We start from the raw sequence: 19,297 nt of genomic DNA on the forward strand, positions 1-19,297 counted from the left end.
TACTCTCCTAGTAGATAATCTTTCCCAGGCTTTTAGTTTTACCCTAGTCTTACTATATCACAGATCTGACACTGTAATTTGTTAATTATGTACATTAATAAATGTGTTGGAAATGCAAGGCACAGGAATGAAAGCTTATAAACCAATTTATTCTGGCCATTGGTTACTCAAACATTTAATAACAGCATTTTCTTATAAGGAAAACACAAAGCTGTGTTTTTCTATATGATTGACTCCAAGAAAATATTTTGAAACGAGCCGTTCTCCAAAACAAAAAAATAGTTTTATTTATTGATTCTACCTAGGGTTCTAATCTTTGTTAGAGGATGTTGAAGGAGAAAATCTATGAAGGATGAAATAACTAGATGTTTGCATAGAGCCTCTTTAAAAATATTCTAATTTTTATACTATTCACTGCAACATGGATGGATCTTGAAGATCCCATGTTAGATGAAGTAAGCCAGAAAGACAAACATGGGAAGGTCTCATTTATATGTGGTATATAGAATAGCTGGAGGAGGGACTGCAATGTTTTAAAAGGGGAGTGCCTAGGTTATCCTTGGCTTCAGTGTATGGCAGGAGAAGGAAAGGTAAGGAAAGGAATTGAGGGGAGAGAAGAGATGAATAGCAAGCTATAGGGAGCAGGGGTCAAGGGGATCAGAGTACATCATTGGAGCAGGGGAGTGGCATAGCTGCCTATTCAAACAACAGAGAAAACAACACTGAAACAGATAAAAATTTCAACAACCAGACTTGGAATTGTGCCCCACAAGTGTGAGACTGGGAATGTAGGAGGAATGGGAGCAGGGAACAACACAGTTACCCTGGTGAAGGAAAAATGACACTGCTTGAAGTATTAGTATGGAAACATAGCATGTCTAAATCCAACTATGAATAACTTTGTAAATCATAATGTTTTAATTAATTTATTTTTTTATAAAAATTTCTACTTTTTTTTCTTCAGCATAGTATTGTGTGTATTTGTAATTTTATGGAAGAAAGCCTACTTGAGAAAATTTTCTGAAAACGAAATTCAATTTATTTTTATTCTAACTTTTATATAAATACAATTACTATTGAGTCCATCTGCTGACACCAAATCCATCTGCATCCCAGACTTATGTATTAGAGTTGCTTGCTGTCTCTTATTTTATGCATTTGTACCAAGAAGTCATTCGAGCAAATATTTTAAGTTGATTGTATGTATCTGAACCTATATATTATCCCCGCTGGAGTGATAGCATAGCGGTAGAGCGTTTGCCTTACAAGTGGCCAACATGGCTGACCCGAGTTCGATTCCTCCGCCCCTCTCGGAGAGCCCGGCAAGCTACCAAGAGTATTCGATATGCCAGACACAGTAACAACAAAGTCTCCAATGGAGACGTTACTGGGCCCGCTCGAGCAAATCGATGATCAATGGAGGGCCTTTACTTTTACTTACTATTTTCTATGTAAAAATAATTATCATTAGGAAAGTAATGGAAGACAAGTAAAAAGACATTTTTTGTGATAGTGAAAATCACAAGTAAATAGCACTATATAAGTTTTACTCTATCTTTAGATTCAGTAATATCAGTAGTCAGGGATGTAACAGTACTTTTTAAATGTCATTTAGAATAAATGCAATCAAATATTTCTACAACTATCTTAAAGTAGAAAAGTACAATGTTTGGGGACGAATAATAGTGCAGTGTGTAGGGTGCTTGACTTGATGTGGCTGACCTAGGTTTGATCCCCAATATTCCATGTTTCCCCGAGCAATGCAAACGAGTAATTTCTGATTGTAGAACCAGGATTATCCCTGAAGCGTTGCTTACGGTAGGGCGTTTGCCTTGCACCACAGCCAACATAGCCGACCCGAGTTCGATTCCTCCGCCCCTCTCGGAGAGCCCGGCAAGCTACCTAGAGTGTCTCGCCCGCACGGCAGAGCCTGGCAAGCTCCCCGTGATGTATTCGATATGCCAGACACAGTAACAACAAAGTCTCCAATGGAGACGTTACTGGGCCCGCTCGAGCAAATCGTGTTACCCAAAAAGCCAAAAAAAAAAAAAAAAGTCCAATGTGGGATGTGAATTACAAATAAAGCAATCAGGGTATAGATATAACATGACATATAAATTTAGTAATCAAGTGATGAACTCACTTCATTCATCAAATATTATTTGAAAAAATATTCATAATTTAAAAAATATGAAGTCATACTTACTACAGAAATAAATATTTGTTTTAAATATAAAAATAATTATTGACATATATTAAGATGTATAGTTTGGTGACAACATTATTGAATCACTTTTACATACAGTCTCTAAAATTTTCTAGCATTTTATATTCAATGATTGAAATTAAATATTAATTACATTTTATTATTAGATCAATTGTTCTTAGCACCTCTTCTATTGGTCTGTGTTTCATCTTATCATCACAGATGTAAGTATGCATGGCTAATCTGCTACTAAGATTCTAGAAATATACATGAGTACATCAAAGCAAATAATTTAGAAATGTGATAGAGGGATTGAAGGAACTATAATCTTTTATGCATATTATAATTCATACAACTTGATTTGTATATAAACACATTTCATGGTACCTCCAAGGATACTATAAAAGGAGTTCATGAAACAGAGGAACTCATGGAGGAGCTAATGAAAATCAGAAGTTCTCTTTCAAAAAATCTGCTTTTTATTTAGAGGCATCCAAGTGAGTATCCAAGTGAAACACAAAGGAATGCAATTCAGCTGAAGGAAAATAAAATGTTGCCTTTTGGATTTTGAGTACCTAAGTGAAACCCTTAGAGCTTTAAACCAACACAATGGCAATGACAAGCCAAAATCCATAATTAATCGAATAATGAAAATACAGATTCCCCTTTCCACACAAAGAACTACCTAATTTCTTTTTCTTATTACAATTGACCAAATTATGGATCTATACATACATGTAGTAGAGTTAGTAGAAAGACATCCGTGTTTTTGGACCTTGAAAAGATGAAGAGAAGGAATCTAATTTAGTTGTGGATCTAAATGTTAAGAACTAAAAACACCAAACTGCAACACTTCTCAAAAAGTCCTCCACACTGTTATTAGTGAAATACAAGCTGAAGCAACAATAAACCATCACCTCACATCCCGTTGGTCACCACATATCGAAAAGAGCAGTAACAATCTGTGTTGGCAGTGATCTAGGTGGGAAATTAGCTTAGTCCATTTTTGGTAGGAATGTCATTTCGTTTAACCTCCTTGGGAAACAGTTTGGAGACTTAAAAGAAACCTAATTCCCTATGACGCAGAGATTCTACTTTTTGGCGTCTATGCCATAAATACGAAAACATTAATTCAAAATGATGTGCATACTTTTCTCTTTTTTTAAATTGAATCACTGTGAGATACAGTTACAAGCTTTCATGTTTGAGTTTCAGTCATACAATTATTGAACACCCATCCCTCCATCAGTGCACATTCTCCACCACCAATGTCCCTCGTATCCTCCTAATCCCAACTCTATGGCAGACAATTTTCCCCATACTCTTTGTCTCTCTTTTGGGCATTATGGTTTGCAGTGGGCTGGAGTGTTAGCACAACGGGTAGGGCGTTTGCCTTGCACGTGGCCAACCTGGACGACCCAAGTTCGATTCTCCTGCCCCTCTCGGAGAGCCCAGCAAGCTACAGAGAGTATTTCTCCTGGCAAGCTATGTGTGATGTATTTGATATGCCAAACAGAGTAACAACAAGTCTCACAATTGATACGTTACTGGTACCTGCTCCAGCAAATCGATGAACAATGGGAAGACAGTGCTACAGTGCTACATGGTTTGCAGTGCAGACACTGAGAGGGCATGTTTGGTCCTCTATCAACTTTCAGCACACATCTTCCATCCCAAACAATCCCTCCAACCATCAATACTTTAATGATCCTTTCTCTATTTCATCTGCCTTCTCCCCTAGTACATGAGGCAGGCTTCAAAGTATGGGTCAATATTCCTGGCCCTTGAGTCTACTGTCCTCGTATATCAGTCTTATAGTATATTATTTTATATTCCACAAATTAGTACATTCCTATATCTGTCCCTCTCTTTCTGATTCATTTCACTTAGCATGATACTCTCCACAACCATCCCCTTTTAAGCAAATTTCATGACTTCATATTTCCTAACAGCTGCATAGTATTCCATTGTGCAGATGTACCAAAGTTTCTTTAACCAGTCAGCTCTTCTTGGGCACTTGGTTGTTTCCAGATTCTGGCTATTGTGAATAGTGCTGCAATGAACATACAGTGCAGATGTCATCTCTGTTGTGCTTACTTTCACCCTCGAGATATATTCACAGAAGTGGTTTTGAGGGGCCATATGGAAGCACAATTTCTAGTTTTTAAAAGAATGCCCAGGGAGTATTGTGCTGCCGGCAGGTCAATCTGTACCTGTGAGGCAAGTGCATAAGGAGCCTGATGGCACCGTCAGACTTTCAGATACCCCTCATGGGAAGGGGGGGGTGGTACCGGTTCATCCTTCACACCCTACCATGGTCACAAGTTTCCCCCCACAAGCAGCTCTCCGGAACGGCCAGGGCTCTAGAGGCAAAAGAACTTAATCCAGAGCCTGGCAGCTTGCAACAGAAAAGCGAATGGACCATGCATTAAACTATGGCACCATGCCTCCCTGGGAGGGAAAGGGTGTTGCTCCCTTCTGCTTTTCTCCCCTCCCCCCCCCCCTCCCAGCAGCAAGGTGGCTGCCGCCTCAGAGCTTATAGAAAAGCCAGGTATGAGCCGGCAGTGACAGGGCAACTGCAGTCTCATGGGAAGAGGGGCAGTACAGGCTCGTCCTTCACACCCTACCGAAGTCATGAGTTGCCCCCCACAAGCGGCTCTCCAGCACGGCCATGGCTCCAGAGGCAAAAGGACTTAGTCCAGAGCCCGGCAGCTTGTGGCAGAAAAGTGAATGGACCATGTGTTAAACTACGGCGCCATGCCTTCTCGTTAGGGAAAGGGTGTTGCTCCTTTCTGACTCCCCCCGCCCCACCCCCGGGCCAGGTATGAGCCTGCGGCAACTGCAGTCTCATGGGAAGGGAGGCGGTACTGGCTCATCCTTCACACCCTACCAAGGTCACGAGTTGCCCCCCATGAGTGGCTCTCTGGTACAGCCATAACAACAGATGGACAGAAACCTGTCTCGTAATTATCTGGCTCTTTGCAGAAATCCAAAATCATTATATGAATCTCATAACCAGCTATAGAAAACAAAGTATTTCACAATGCCTTTTCAGGAATTCTGATTATTGGGGGGGGGGGCTTTCTAAACAATAGTGGTGCATCTTTTGTCGAAATAATGAATGTAACCAGTGTAGAGAAGCGTTAAGTGGAAATCATCTGCCTCACAGGCATTGGGAGGGTTCGGAGGGGGGTATATTGGAGTTCTTAGTGGTGAAAAATGAGTACTGGTGAAGGGAGAGGTGTTTGATCACTGTATGACTGAAACTTAAACCTGAAAGCTTTGTAACTTTTCCCACAGTGACTCAATAAATAAATATCAAAAAAATTATTAAAAAAAAGTTTCAACTTGATCATAGGGCAGGGGAATCTATGGCATTTTGGTGTGGGTGAATGAGCAGTGACTTTCTATATCAAAAACATAAACATTAATTTTATTCCACCTTGTAACCAGAATAATAAATTTTTAAATAATAAAATTATTAAAAAAGTCAAGAATATGCAACTGCTAAAAATGGAATCCTCTAGAGGAAAATATGATCTATAAATTTAAATTTGTAGTAAATTAAACTAACTAGATAGATTAGATAAGTTGACCAAACATACAAAATTGTAATTGTGCAGACAAAGCCCATAATAACAAAATCTAGTGGGATAAAGATATCTCCTGAGACCAAAAGAATCAATGTTTTCTCAAGACAACTGATGGAAAGGGAAATAGAGCAGTGCATTATTTCTGAATTTAAGTAGACATCTAAAAAATTGATTACAAAAACAAAACAAAACAAACAGTGTCCTCCATTTGTTCATTGATTTGCTCGAGCGGGCCCAGTAACATCTCCATTTTGACACTTGTTGTTACTGTGCTTGGCATATTGAATACGTCCCGGATAGCTTGCCAGGCTTTGCCATGTGGGCAAGATACTCTCGGTAGCTTGCCGGGCTCTCTGAAAGGGGTGGAGGAATCGAACCTGGCTCGGCCGAGTTGGCTGCGCACACGGCAAATGCCCTACCACTGTGCTATCACTCCAGCAATACACATACAATGATTTAATCATTGTAAATTGATTAAAATAAATTAAAATTTATTATAATAAGATAATTCTAATTTAGTTTTTTTGTAGTTTTCTTGTACAATTGTTATCTTCCTATTGATAACATACTATTTTGTGAATTATAATATTTAGACTCATAGTAATCTTTGTCCGTATGCTTTTTTGATAACATGTATTTAGATAATATTGACTATTTTCTATTATAAAAGTGGAAGCAAAAGACACTGTCCATGAATGAGATAAAAGGATGAATACATTGCAATGTGTTCCAAAAAAGCAGATACAGATGTGCACTAGAGTTAGACATAACGGCTTGGATAAATATAAAATCTCTATTGTTCAATACACATAGATTAATTCATGAAATAAAGCAAGTTATTAAAGCTTAATTGCATACAATATATATTTTGTATATGTGGGTGGTGGCGGTAAATTATTAACCAAATTTTTCGGAATATCACAGAAAAACACTTCTGAGTCCTGAGAAATTTCAATTTCTTATACCAGATAGATACACTGCATTATTTCATCGTTTCATATATCATCATACATGAGTTAGATTTATACACTATTTTGAAAAATTATATCCAAATAATGTTATATATTTAACATTAACTATAAAGATGTGCTTTTCTTCTTGTTGCTGTTACTTTTTGGCTATACTCCATGGTACTGCTCCCAGATTAGCGCTCAGGCATTGCTCTCAGCAGAACTCAGTGCCTCATGCAGTGCTGTGGATAGAATTGAGGACTCCCACATGCAAAGCTTGTGCTCTAGCCCTCTGAGCTATCCCCAGGGGTGGAAAAAATGTATTAAAAATGGATACAACTTTGAAGAGATTTAACTTTGCTTTCTCAGGAATTTCATAGGCAAGAGAAGTGAGAACTTGAGATGGAATCCTGAAATCAGAACTAAAGGATACTAGTACCCATGGAATTCCAGATGAAATAGTCATACTTGCACATGAAAATACCAGGGAAGTTCATTATGATCTTGTGATATAGGTAAAGCAGTTGCTATCAAGCCTGCTTGAAAATGCAAAACTTGAGCATACGTTCTTATAATAGACACATTTCTTTACTTTGTTAACTAGTGACAGAGCTGGAATAAAACCCCCAGGTTACAATTCAAGTTTTAGAAACGTAAATAAGAATATTATCTACAAGCTTATTTTATCTACCAGAATATTTTCTACAAGATGCTTGAAGTAGGAACCAGTGTATATTATTATATTCTACTCTAAAGGAGAATTAATTTGTTATCTTTATTTTCTAGATTATGGTGAGGTTTATAAATATAAAATGTGCAATGAAATTCATTTATTCAATACTTTTTAGTTTCTATCATAATTGTCAAAGTCTAATGCATAGACAAAGATGCTCTCTTAGTAAGACAGCTGTTTTTTCTGTCTAATAAAAAAAACATGTACTTCAAATTTTTAGCACACAAAAGAAAGATTAGAAACTGACAACTGTCAGAAGAATAAATTGACACTTTGAAAACTTATATTTCTAAAGAGGAACTCTGGCATTTACTTCAGCTGTTAAGGGTGGGCAGGTTGAGATTTACACTTTAAGGAAAGCCACATATGTGAGAAAGTGCCTGAGTACAGGTGCATAGGCAGAAACATTAAAAAAAATTGACCAGTGCGGCTCCACCTGTATTAAGAATAATCATTTCAGTTCTTGGAGTCACAAAAAAAAATAAAGAAGATTTTCTATGTCTGTTATATACTATTTACCTGAGTTGACTAAATCCAAATTATGGGATATGGGATGAGAACACAGATCAAATAAGCAATAAGAAATGAAAACAAAACAAAACATAACAAAACAAAACAAAACAAAAATGAATGTAGAACACACCCACATGCAGAACAAAATTAAGACAGCAATGTCTATATATCATTGGACTCAGTGCCATATTAATGGGTATCCATATGGTACCCATTAACCCTATAGATACTTTTCATATGTATCTATAGGGTAAATGGGTATACCTAGTCCTTCCAGAATAGAGGGAGAAATTCCATTTGTATGTTTGTAAATAGCCTGTACTGTGGGGCTGGACTGCTAGTACGGCAGGCAAGTTGCCCATGTTGCATTAAGTTTGATCCCTGGCACCATATGGTCCCCACAGCACCACTAGGAGTTAAGTCCTGAGTGTATAACCAGGAGTCAGCCCTGAACATCGCAGAGTGTCAAACAAAAAAGGAAAGTAAAAACTTTAAAAGGTCTATTGCTGTGACCCTGGCGATACCCCAGTTCTGCCAGTATGAGCAATGCTGCATTCTAGACCACAGTGACAAACTATTCAGCACCCATCAAGAATTTCTGGAGTGTCCCATGAGACCCTGAGCACTACTTGTGTGGGTAGCATACTCCATTCCCCCTAAAAACAAAATCACTGTATCACTATATCACTGTCATCCTGTTGTTCATCAATTGCCTCGAACAGGCCCCAGTAACGTCTCCTTAGTCCTAGCCCTGAGATTTTAAAAGTGTCACATTCGAGGCTCTATCAGGGTCAGGAGAATGAGACCCATCATTGTTACTGGTTTTTGGCATATTGAATATGCCACAGGGAGTTTGCCAGACTCTGCCGTGTGGGCAGGATACTTTTGGTAGCCTGCCAGTTTCTCCAGAATAAGAACTAGGTATTAAGATGTCTTCTGGGAGCAGGGCTTCACAGTCTCTCCGTCTTGGCCGCGACAGGATCACATGGCACCGGGGCAGTCGAACAAAACAAAATGGACTTTTGAAAATGTCCAAGGTAATGTGTTAGACCACACTTTTCTTTATCTTTCACCTTTAGCTGCTAAATTCCAGATAGAAAAATAGCACTGTAGCACTGTCCTCCCATTGTTCATCAATTTGCTCGAGCGGGCACCAGTAACGTCTCCATTGTGTTACTGTTTTTGGCATATCAGATACACCATGGGAAGCTTGCCAGGCTCTGCTGTGTGGGCAGGATACTCTTGGTAGCTTGCTGGGACCTCCAAGAGGGAAGGAACAATCGAACCCGGGTTGACGGCGTGCAAGGCAAACGCCCTACCTGCTGTGCTATTGCTCCAGCCTAGGTAGAAAAATAATATAGAAAATTACAGACAGACTCTCCTTATGCCATTTGATTTTTTAAAAATTGGGCTCTATTAAAGACTAATATTTCTGCTCTCATTTTGTTCACTTAGTAATATCAAAGCACCTCCTCACCCCTGCTAGTGCTGTTTGTATAAAAGAGATAATCTGGGTAAATAAATGTTTCTAAGTGTTAGATCCATCATTTAAAGCAAATGAATACTGGAACGAATTACTGGAGCCTAAGTAAACCCCTAGGAAAAGATTCCCTTTCTATCTCATCTAAATATCGCTTTTGAAAGAGATGAATAAAGCACTTTCAGTCACACATTGCATGCATTCTTGCTGAGACTCTGGGAATGATTTTTTTTTTCCCTCCCTGAGATAAACTTAGGCCACAGCAACTAAAGACCTACTTTGTCCTGCTGTAATTAAAAGTGGGAAGACTCCCTCTCAAATCCCAAGGGTTTTGTAAGTATTAATGAGAGCCAGGATCTCTTTAGATATCAACTTATAATTATGCAGCTTATTGTTATGATGGCAATTGTGAAGAATATTTACTGACACATTCAAAAGGCGTATGGGATTTCAGGGCTAATTTAATTTGACCTTCATTTTATTATGCCATCAACTATGTTTTGACCCTTATCTGTAGGTAGTCTAATGACATTCAATCTAACACATCTGCTCTAAGCTAGGACTGTAAAACTGAAGCGCTTAAAAATGTATATGCAAAATGTGGATAGCAGAGATGAAAAATGGTGCTGCCATTACTTTGGAAAACAATTTGGCAGCTTCTCAAAAGTTTTCACATTGAGAGTCAATATAAAGCAGGACTTACACCCTTAGGTTAACACATATAAAAAATAAAATATGTTCATATGAAAATGGAATTTCACAGCAAAAATATTCATAATAGCCAAAGGTGGAAAAATTTATATGCCCATCAATGGAGGAAAGGAAAAACAAAATGTGGCATATCCATTCAATGGGTGTTACTCAGCAATAAAAAAAATAGAGCACTGAGACACGCTATAACATTAATGGGACCTGAAAGCATAATTCTGAGTGCAAAACACCAGTCACAAAAGGATGTATATTTTATGATTCCACCTACATGAAATATATAGGAAAAGGCAGAATAAACAAGTGTGTAGAAAGTAAATGTCTGGTTAAGTATGACTGAGGGCAGAGGGAATGTTTGCTAAAAGGTACAGCATGGTTTTCTGAAGGTAAAGAAAATATTCTAAAACTATATTATGGTGATAAAGGAAAAATATATGAATGTATTAAAATCCTTCGTGATATATTTAATCTAAGTAAACGTTATGATATCTGCATTACATATTGATTATATTTTATTTTATTCAGTGACATTTGTTAAAGTAACTTTGTATAACATAGTATAAGTTATAGTTAAAAAATCAATCTGTGTAAGTATAACTAAATCACTGTTTTTATCTTTTCCCTCTTTCTTCTGTTTACCACTAAATGGTCTTATAGCATAAAAGTTTGTTTTTGTTTCAATTAATATATTGATTTATTTTCTTATCATAAATAAATTGATTTGCCATGCAAGTCAGTCTCTTCCCTGTCTCTGGAACTGACACACTGCAGGAAAGGGCTATTGAATTCTACCTCATGGAATAGTCCAGCCTTTCCAACCTTTTTTATTCGCACAGTGCCTTTAACTCCACACACACACACGCACAATGCCTTTAACTCCAAAACAGCAGTCTCATGATAACTTTAATTCCAAAATAGCAGTCTCATGATAAGGGCTGGAGCAATAGCACAGCGGTAGGGTGTTCGCCTTACAAGCGGCCAACATGGCCGACCCGAGTTCGATTCCTCCGCCCCTCTCGGAGAGCCCGGCAAGCTACCGAGAGTATTCGATATGCCAAACACAGTAACAACAAAGTCTCCAATGGAGACGTTATTGGGCCTGCTCGAGCAAATCGATGATCAACGGGAGGGCCTTTACCTTTTACCTTTACCTTTACCATAAATAAATAACACATATTTGTGAATCATACTGCTTTTCTTTGGCTATTTTTAATAAAACAGAATGAGTTCCAGTTTCATCCATGTCATTACAAATGGTAGCATTTTATTGTATAGTTTTTTAATATTCTATTTTTTACATATATATACATATATGCATGCATAAATACTACATTTTCTTTATTCGTCCATCAGTTGATGGATGCATGGATTGTTTCCAGTTCTCATCTACTATAAATAATGCTACAACAAATAACAGAGTTCACATATGTTTGAATTATGTTGAATTATGTTTTTACATTTAAAAAAATATTCAAAAGTGGAAAATACCACATTATATGGAATCTCTTTAATCTTAAGAGTATATGCATATATTTGGGGATAAGGGCCTGGGTTCATGACCTGTGGTGCTCAGACCTTACTCCCAGCTTTGTGCTCAGAGGTCACTCCTGGTGGGACTGGGACCCAAACTGGAGTTCATTGCATGCAAGGCAACTGCTTTACTAATTCTTCTAACTCTCATAGCCAATGGAAATTATTCTTAAAGAAAATAATTAAGAACTAGTTAACTTCATCTTCACTTTGTCCATTGCCTGCAGTGGTTACTATCAATGGATAGTCCCATGACTGCGCTGTGCTGTGAAACATTAAGATATATTGGAGGCATTTATCTTTAGATCAAAATTATGTTTTTAAAATAATAAAAATAAACATTAGGCTGAAAGTAAGACATTCAGAAATTCATAAGATCATTTATCAAATACGCTGTAAGCACCTTAACCCACCTACTGCCTCTCAGCCCTCTATTTTTAATTTTTTTGAGAATTGTATATTGATTTCTGCTGTGGATCAATCAGGCACGGCACCCATCATTCTTAGCAAGTTGCCCGGATGAGCAGCACACTTTGGGGAATGAGTCACTGATCCTGGGAGAGATGAATGTTTATTGATGAAGGACAATGGTGGTTATATGGCAAGGGGATGGGGTTATATGTGGCAACAGAAAAATGAAAGAATGAAAACAATTTCTAAGATTTCTGTGTAAGCCCATATTAGAGTCTATTATCTAGAAGCTCAGGGTGTGTGTGGGCTGATAGTGTCAGACCATAGTCAGGTGCCCAGTGCTTCAGTGTAATTTCAGTTTCCTGGGAAGAGTGTCCTCTTTTGACAAGTAGTGGTTGACTGGTCTTACTGTGCCATGTCTCCAACAGCTTTCCATAATGGCTAAACCAATTCACAATTTGACAGCATATAAGGTGTTTCTACTTTATGTCCTCCCCAACATCTGTTGTTTCCTATCATTTTGATATTAGCTATTCTCAAAGTGTGAGGTGAGAGCTTATCATGCCTTGATTTATATCCAATAAATAAGAAGTACTGAATATTTTGTACCTCTTGGTCATATGTGAGTTTGGAGACGTTTTTATCCAGACCTACTTATTTTTAATAAGGTCATATGTGAGTTTGGAGAAGTTTTCATCCAGACCTACTTATTTTTAAATAATTTTAGAATATAATTTGATGGGTATTTTATATTTTTGGTATATCAATCTTTTGTTAGGCACATGCAAATATATTAACAGAAATGCAACTAAGTCATGGATTTATTTGGAATAACAAAAGACTTCAATTAGAAAAACAACAAAAAATAAAATCCTGGAATATCCAGAGCCACAGCAGAGAGGGTAGAATGTTTGTTCACGAAGTTGGCCCTTTGTACCACCGAATGTGGCCCAAACTGCCCTCCAACTTCCTATCCCTGCCCATGCACACAAAACCTGGGGGGCAGAGGGTGAGAATGGAGAACAGAACAAAATATAAGTGTCACACTGCCAGACCTCAAAGTCTACTACAGAACAGTAATAATTAAACCAGCAAAGTGTTAGAATAAAAACACATGTCAGTGAATAGAGCAGAACAGAGAAATTGCAGAAAAAGAAAACACATACCCACACACATACACACACACACAAATGCATTTATGTGGACATTTTATTTATGGTGAAACAACCAAGAGCTTAAAATGGAGCAAGGTAAACCTAAAGAGGTTTAAGTGCTATTGGGATAGCTACAGACTTAATAGATGCATCTTTAAGATCATGTATAAAGATTTATTCAAAATCAGTCATATATTTTGATGTAATACCCGAAGCAATAAAATACGTAAAAGAAAGTTGAGACAATACACTATTTGATATTAAGCCTTAAGCATGCATTGGGGGATTCTACTCTGATAGCAAGATAAACATATGGAACAGCATTTAACTAAAACGGCTCTGTTATTAGTGAAAGAAGTTTTCATCAATATGAAAAAAATCCAAATTAATAAGAAAAAATAATTTTGCCTTTCAGTGAAAAATCCTGAAGCATGGGTAGTACAGTGCAAGCATTAATTGCTTACACGTGCCTCATCAAATTCCTTTGACCTTTTTCAGATCAGAGTTCATACTAAATAATATAAGTAAGTACATTTATGTCATTTTACTAATGAGATGTAGACTCACCTTAGTAAGTGAAGCATTGTTTCACTCTGTCACTTTTAAGAGTCTACATCATGATATTTTAGGAATGACTCACTTAAAGGAACCAGAAATAACAGACAAAATTCTATATTTTGTAGTATTTCTACCACACAAACAGACATTTGTTCCAGGGTTAGGACAAATTTCTGGGCTACAAAGTATTTCTTTCCATTTCAAACATGACAGATTTTATCCAATGGCTTATACCAATGCTATCTTTTGAGGGATTATATTTTATTACTATCAGATAATAGAATTTCTTTTTCTGTTTCTTTTTTTTTCTAACCTCAACTTCCTCTGAGTTTATTGCTGACCAAGAGCAGTCTCTATAGTTTTAAATCTATATGCTATGAGTCAGCACAACTTTGTGTCCTTGCTACAGAACCTTCCAGAAAATTTAGTTTTCTCAAGTTCTTTATTGACCCAGGTCTACCTTTCAAAATAACAATAAAATAAAATTGAGTGTAAGGCTATAGGTTTTGAAGACACAGAAACAGAAGCCTTCTGATTTTGCTCTTTAGGGTTTGAAAACAAAATTCAATATGGGAAAAATCACTGTAATCTTCTGGAGACACAACTAATAAAATTACTCTTTATTACAGGACCACAGAAACTGACCCTTGTGCAAGATTGAGGGTACTTCAAAGCTTGAAAGACTCTTTTCTCTTTTTCTCCTTTCTTTACTTTTCTATTTCCAAACACTGTACTTTAAATCAGTATAGTACTTTTTCACTTGATCTTAGCAAAAAGACAGAGAAGCGATAATACCGACCTTTTAACTCAGTGCCTGTACTATTTAAACCATATTAAATCTACTCGGATGAATTTTCACTCAGCATTGTCAAACTTGCAATAGCTCACTAGCAAAAATGGCCCACATGGAAGCAGATATTGCTTACTAGTTGACAGTTAGCTTTCCAAATTTTCAGTATCATCTTTGGTTTATGTGGGGGAAAAGAGCATAAAGTACAGTAGTAACTATGAAAGAATAAGGCAAATTGTCAGCTTACCTTCTCTGTAGGTTATGATTCTCGATTTGAGCTTTAGAAATCGACAATGCAAGCAGTTTTGATTCATTGAGTAAGAGGCTAAGTTCTTTCTAACTCTGTATTAAGAATAGAAAGAGCTATGCTTGGAATATCACGTTTCACTCAAATGAGAGAACGATTCCGGAGTTCTGACATCCGTCGACGATCAAGGATCAGGGACGCTGTCTCATTTGCCAAGGTGTCGAAAATCAGATGGGCTGGTCACGTAATGAGATTTAAAGACGATCATTGGACTAGAGCTGTTACTGATTGGATTCCACGGGATGTCAAGAGACCGCGTGGCCGCCCACCTACCAGATGGTCAGACTTCTTCGTCAAGATCATGAACGATCGGTTTGAGGCCCTTCATGTTCCCGGAGCGAACAGATGCCATTGGGCTACACTAGCACGCGACACGGACAAATGGAGACGTTACTGGCGCCCGCTCGAGCAAATCGACGACTAACGGGAAGTTAAGTGATTAAGTGATTAAAACACATACCACCAGAGGTTCCAAGCATTTTCTTTCTTTCTTTGCCTCCCTCACAGAACAGTATGCTATATTTGAACTATATTACATTGCAGTGGATACATATTTTTGAAAAAATACAAATTAATACTATTAATACTATTAATACTCTATGTGTTAATGTAACTTTCTTTGACCAATGCAACGGGCATAGTATAAGGCAAGCAAAAACTTGAAGAGATAGATTGAGATGGTTTTGTTTTTTCCTCTGACACACAAAATTAGAGAGCGCTAAAACTACATTGCTGATTCTAGGTAGGAGAACCAGAACCCAGCTAAGGTGCATTTCCAAGATTGAATACCCTTCAAATATCTGAACAAGAAAATATCAGAAGTACTTTAGAACACATGTTCTCTCAACCGTTATCCCACTATCTCCATTTCCAAACAGAATTGTCAGTTGTATTTATTTTTGCCTTTTTCCTACTATTTATAAAACAATATTTTGGGAAGGGAAGAGACAGTTTATCATTATTGCTCAGATAATCAATTTCTGTATCAAAAGGAATCTTGTGCATATAGTATAGAAACTGCTATGAATGTAGACCTGGATACTTAATGCTACCAGTGTGTGAGATGTGGGGGATATTTTCCTTTGGGATATTTTATGTTTCAGCCAGGAGGAACCTTTATGACCAAAAAAAAAGTTTAGCAATGTAAGATTATATTTTTATCATTATTACTATTTTCAGTTATTTCTGACATTGTGAGAGGGTGATTCACATTTATAAAGCCTTAGGATATACCTACAAATCGTAGGTATCTTCTGGTAAAATGAATATATTTCATGACCAGGACTCGAATGAGTACAGGAGGTAAGATATGTACTTTGCTTGTGGCGACCCATGTTTGAGTCCCAGGACTACATGTGGTCCCTGTAGTGCTGCCAGGAGTCACTTCTGAACATAGAACAAAGAATGCCCCCAAGTACTATTGGGTATGGTCCAAATTCCCTCCCTGCAGATAAAATAAAATAAGTATAAAATGTGAATGTAAGCAAAGGCGTTATTTCACAAGGTACTGTTTATTTGTTTGTTTTCATTTGCTTCTCTTTTCCCATGCTATGCAGTATAAGATTGATGTATTCAGGTAAGGTCTGATTCTTCAGAATAGTTTGTCAAGAAAAACAATATAAATTTAGGTAGGGTATACCTCTTCAGAATAGGTCAGAAGAACAGAACATAGGAGCATATATCAATAGTGATGATATTAATCTCCATATACTATACTATGCAACTAAATTTCAAGATAGCTTTCTTTATTTTTGTCATAGCCTAAAGAAAACTGTAAAGTAAGTAAGTAAAGTAAAGGCGCTCCCGTTGATCATCGATTTGCTCGAGCGGGCCCAGTAACGTCTCCATTGGAGACTTTGTTGTTACTGTGTCTGGCATATCGAATACTCTCGGTAGCTTGCCGGGCTCTCTGAGAAGGGCGGAGGAATCGAACTCGGGTTGGCCATGTCGGCTGCGTGCAAGGCAGACGCCCTACCCGCTGTGCTATCGCTCCAGCCCCAAAGAAAACTGAATAAATATTTTTTTAATAATTAAAAGAATAGTTTGTCAAGAAAAATAAAGTACTTGTTAGTTAAATTTTCTTTTCTTGTTAGTTAAATTTTCTTTTGATGCACAGTATTAGTAACTGAAAATGAATGATTCAAATTAAATTGGTCAGTATTAAAAGTGAGTTGCAAAGTATTTTATTTATTTATTTCTGCTCTTTGGGTCACACCAACAATGCTCAGGGGTAACTCCTAGCTCTGCACTCAGAAATTACTCCTGGCGGTGCTTAGGGGGACCATATTGGATGCTGGGGTTTGAACCTGGGTTGGCTGCATGCAAGGCATACGTCTTCCCCGCTGCATTATAGCCTTGGCCCCAAACAATGTGTTTTTTTTTTTAACAGTGGCCATTCCTCTGTTGTTGAAAACAACACAATCTCAGAGAAATCAAGTAAAAGCTCTTTGACTTTGTCACCCTCCACTCTACATTGTTCTCCTATTGGATTTGATAAGTAAAGAAAAAAACTGTACAATTCCTCTCCACTTTGTTGTGGAAATAATTTTAAGCTATCTTTTTCTAATACCCATTCTCTCTACTCTCTCTATCACTGTCTCTCTCTCTCACACACACTTACACACAAATCATATATACACAATATAGTTATTTGTTTATTACTAATTGGCATGTCATTTAAAGCTGTTTCACTTCATCAATTGCTTCTGTTCTAAATATTTTAAATCTCTCTTATTAAAGATCCCTGTTAATAATAATATTTCCAAATGTTCTTATTATAATATTCACTAAAGGCACAGAATGTCAAACTGCATTTTAACCTCAATTAGTTTGTTATGGGTTGAATCATGTCCCCTTCAAATTTATATGTTGAAGTCCTAACCCCCATTACTTCAGAATGTGACCTTACTTGGAGATAGGATCTTTACAGAGGTAATCAAGTTAAAGTGGGGTTGTTATGGTGGAACCAAATCCAAGATGACAGTTACAGGAAAAGAAAATGTGAATGAAGAATTACGCAGAGTAAGATAATGTACAGCTCTGCTGAGAAAAGAGCCATCTGCAAGTAGAGGCAGGTACAAAGCTCAGAGTCCAGAGAGTCTTCAGAGTGGAGAGCAGGAAATAATTTTGTCAACTGCTGGAGCGATAGCACAGCAGGTAGGGCATTTGCCTTGCACTTGATCAACCCGGCCAAACCAGGTTCCGTTCCTCCACCCATCTTGGAGAGTCCTGCAAGCTAGTGAGAGTATCTTGCCCGTAGGGCAAAGCCTAGCAAGCTACCCATGGCATATTCGATATGCCAAACACAGTAACAAGTCTCACAATGGAGATGTTACTGGGTCCATTCGAGCAAATCATTGAACAATAGAAGGACAGTTCTACAGTGCTACAGTGCTTGATCTTGAACTTTTAGCCTCCAGAGATAAATAGCATCAATTACTGCTATTTAAAACACCTACTGGCACTACTTTGTTACTGTGTTTATAGTAAACTGATGCCCAAATCATAGATAAAAAACACTGATCACATGAGCATGACAATGTTGTACGATTATGTCTGAATTTTTTTTTCACAACTGCTAAATTTTCTGTGTTTAACCCCTATAACTTTATTTTAAAAATGTGTTTTGGTATTAAGTATACAATGCTAAATTTGGATAATTTTTCTGAGTTTTGTTGGAGTACATGGATCTTAGGTTTATCAGGTTGCGCCTATCACAGTGCTCCAGAGTCACTCTCATTACTTTGTCTGTCTGTAATCACTTCTATGATCTCTTTCCCAACGAATTTGCAAGGTCTCATCCTTCTTAGGCACTGAAGCTGTACTGTAAGTTAATATTGTCTTTCTCCTCTCCTCATGTCTTTTGAATAGTTTACTTTAATGCAATGTCCTTTTTGAATAGATACAGGAAGACAATTAATTAATATTATACTTTATAACTTAGGATTTGATTGGCTTTGAATATTATTCACTCCAGGGCATCTGCCTTCTCTACTTAAGACTCAGCTGCCCTCACTTCCTAGTACCCAAAGGGCAGGGTCCCAACGAGGGACTGGATGGAACCAGGGCAAGTCGGTAAGTTATGTGCTACCCTGGAATCGAGATGGGCCAGGCCAAAGTGCCACAATTCTTAACTATAAGTTAAGAGTTTGATCATAGGCAAATGCTGTCATGATCCAAAAGTAACGACGAGACTAGGACCCTGCTGCTAGGAACAGGAAAGATATCTGGCCTAAACACTGCAGTATGAGATCGAGATGGCCCTAGGAGAGCAATTCTATAAGCTCAAAGTATTTCTTACTGTGTCCATACAAAATGATTTATATTATGTATGCTTATATGTTGGTTGGACAAGGGGAGGACAA

The sequence above is a fragment of the Sorex fumeus genome, unplaced genomic scaffold (assembly GCF_029834395.1).
Source record: "Sorex fumeus unplaced genomic scaffold, SorFum_2.1 ptg000098l, whole genome shotgun sequence".
Lineage (NCBI taxonomy): Eukaryota > Metazoa > Chordata > Mammalia > Eulipotyphla > Soricidae > Sorex > Sorex fumeus.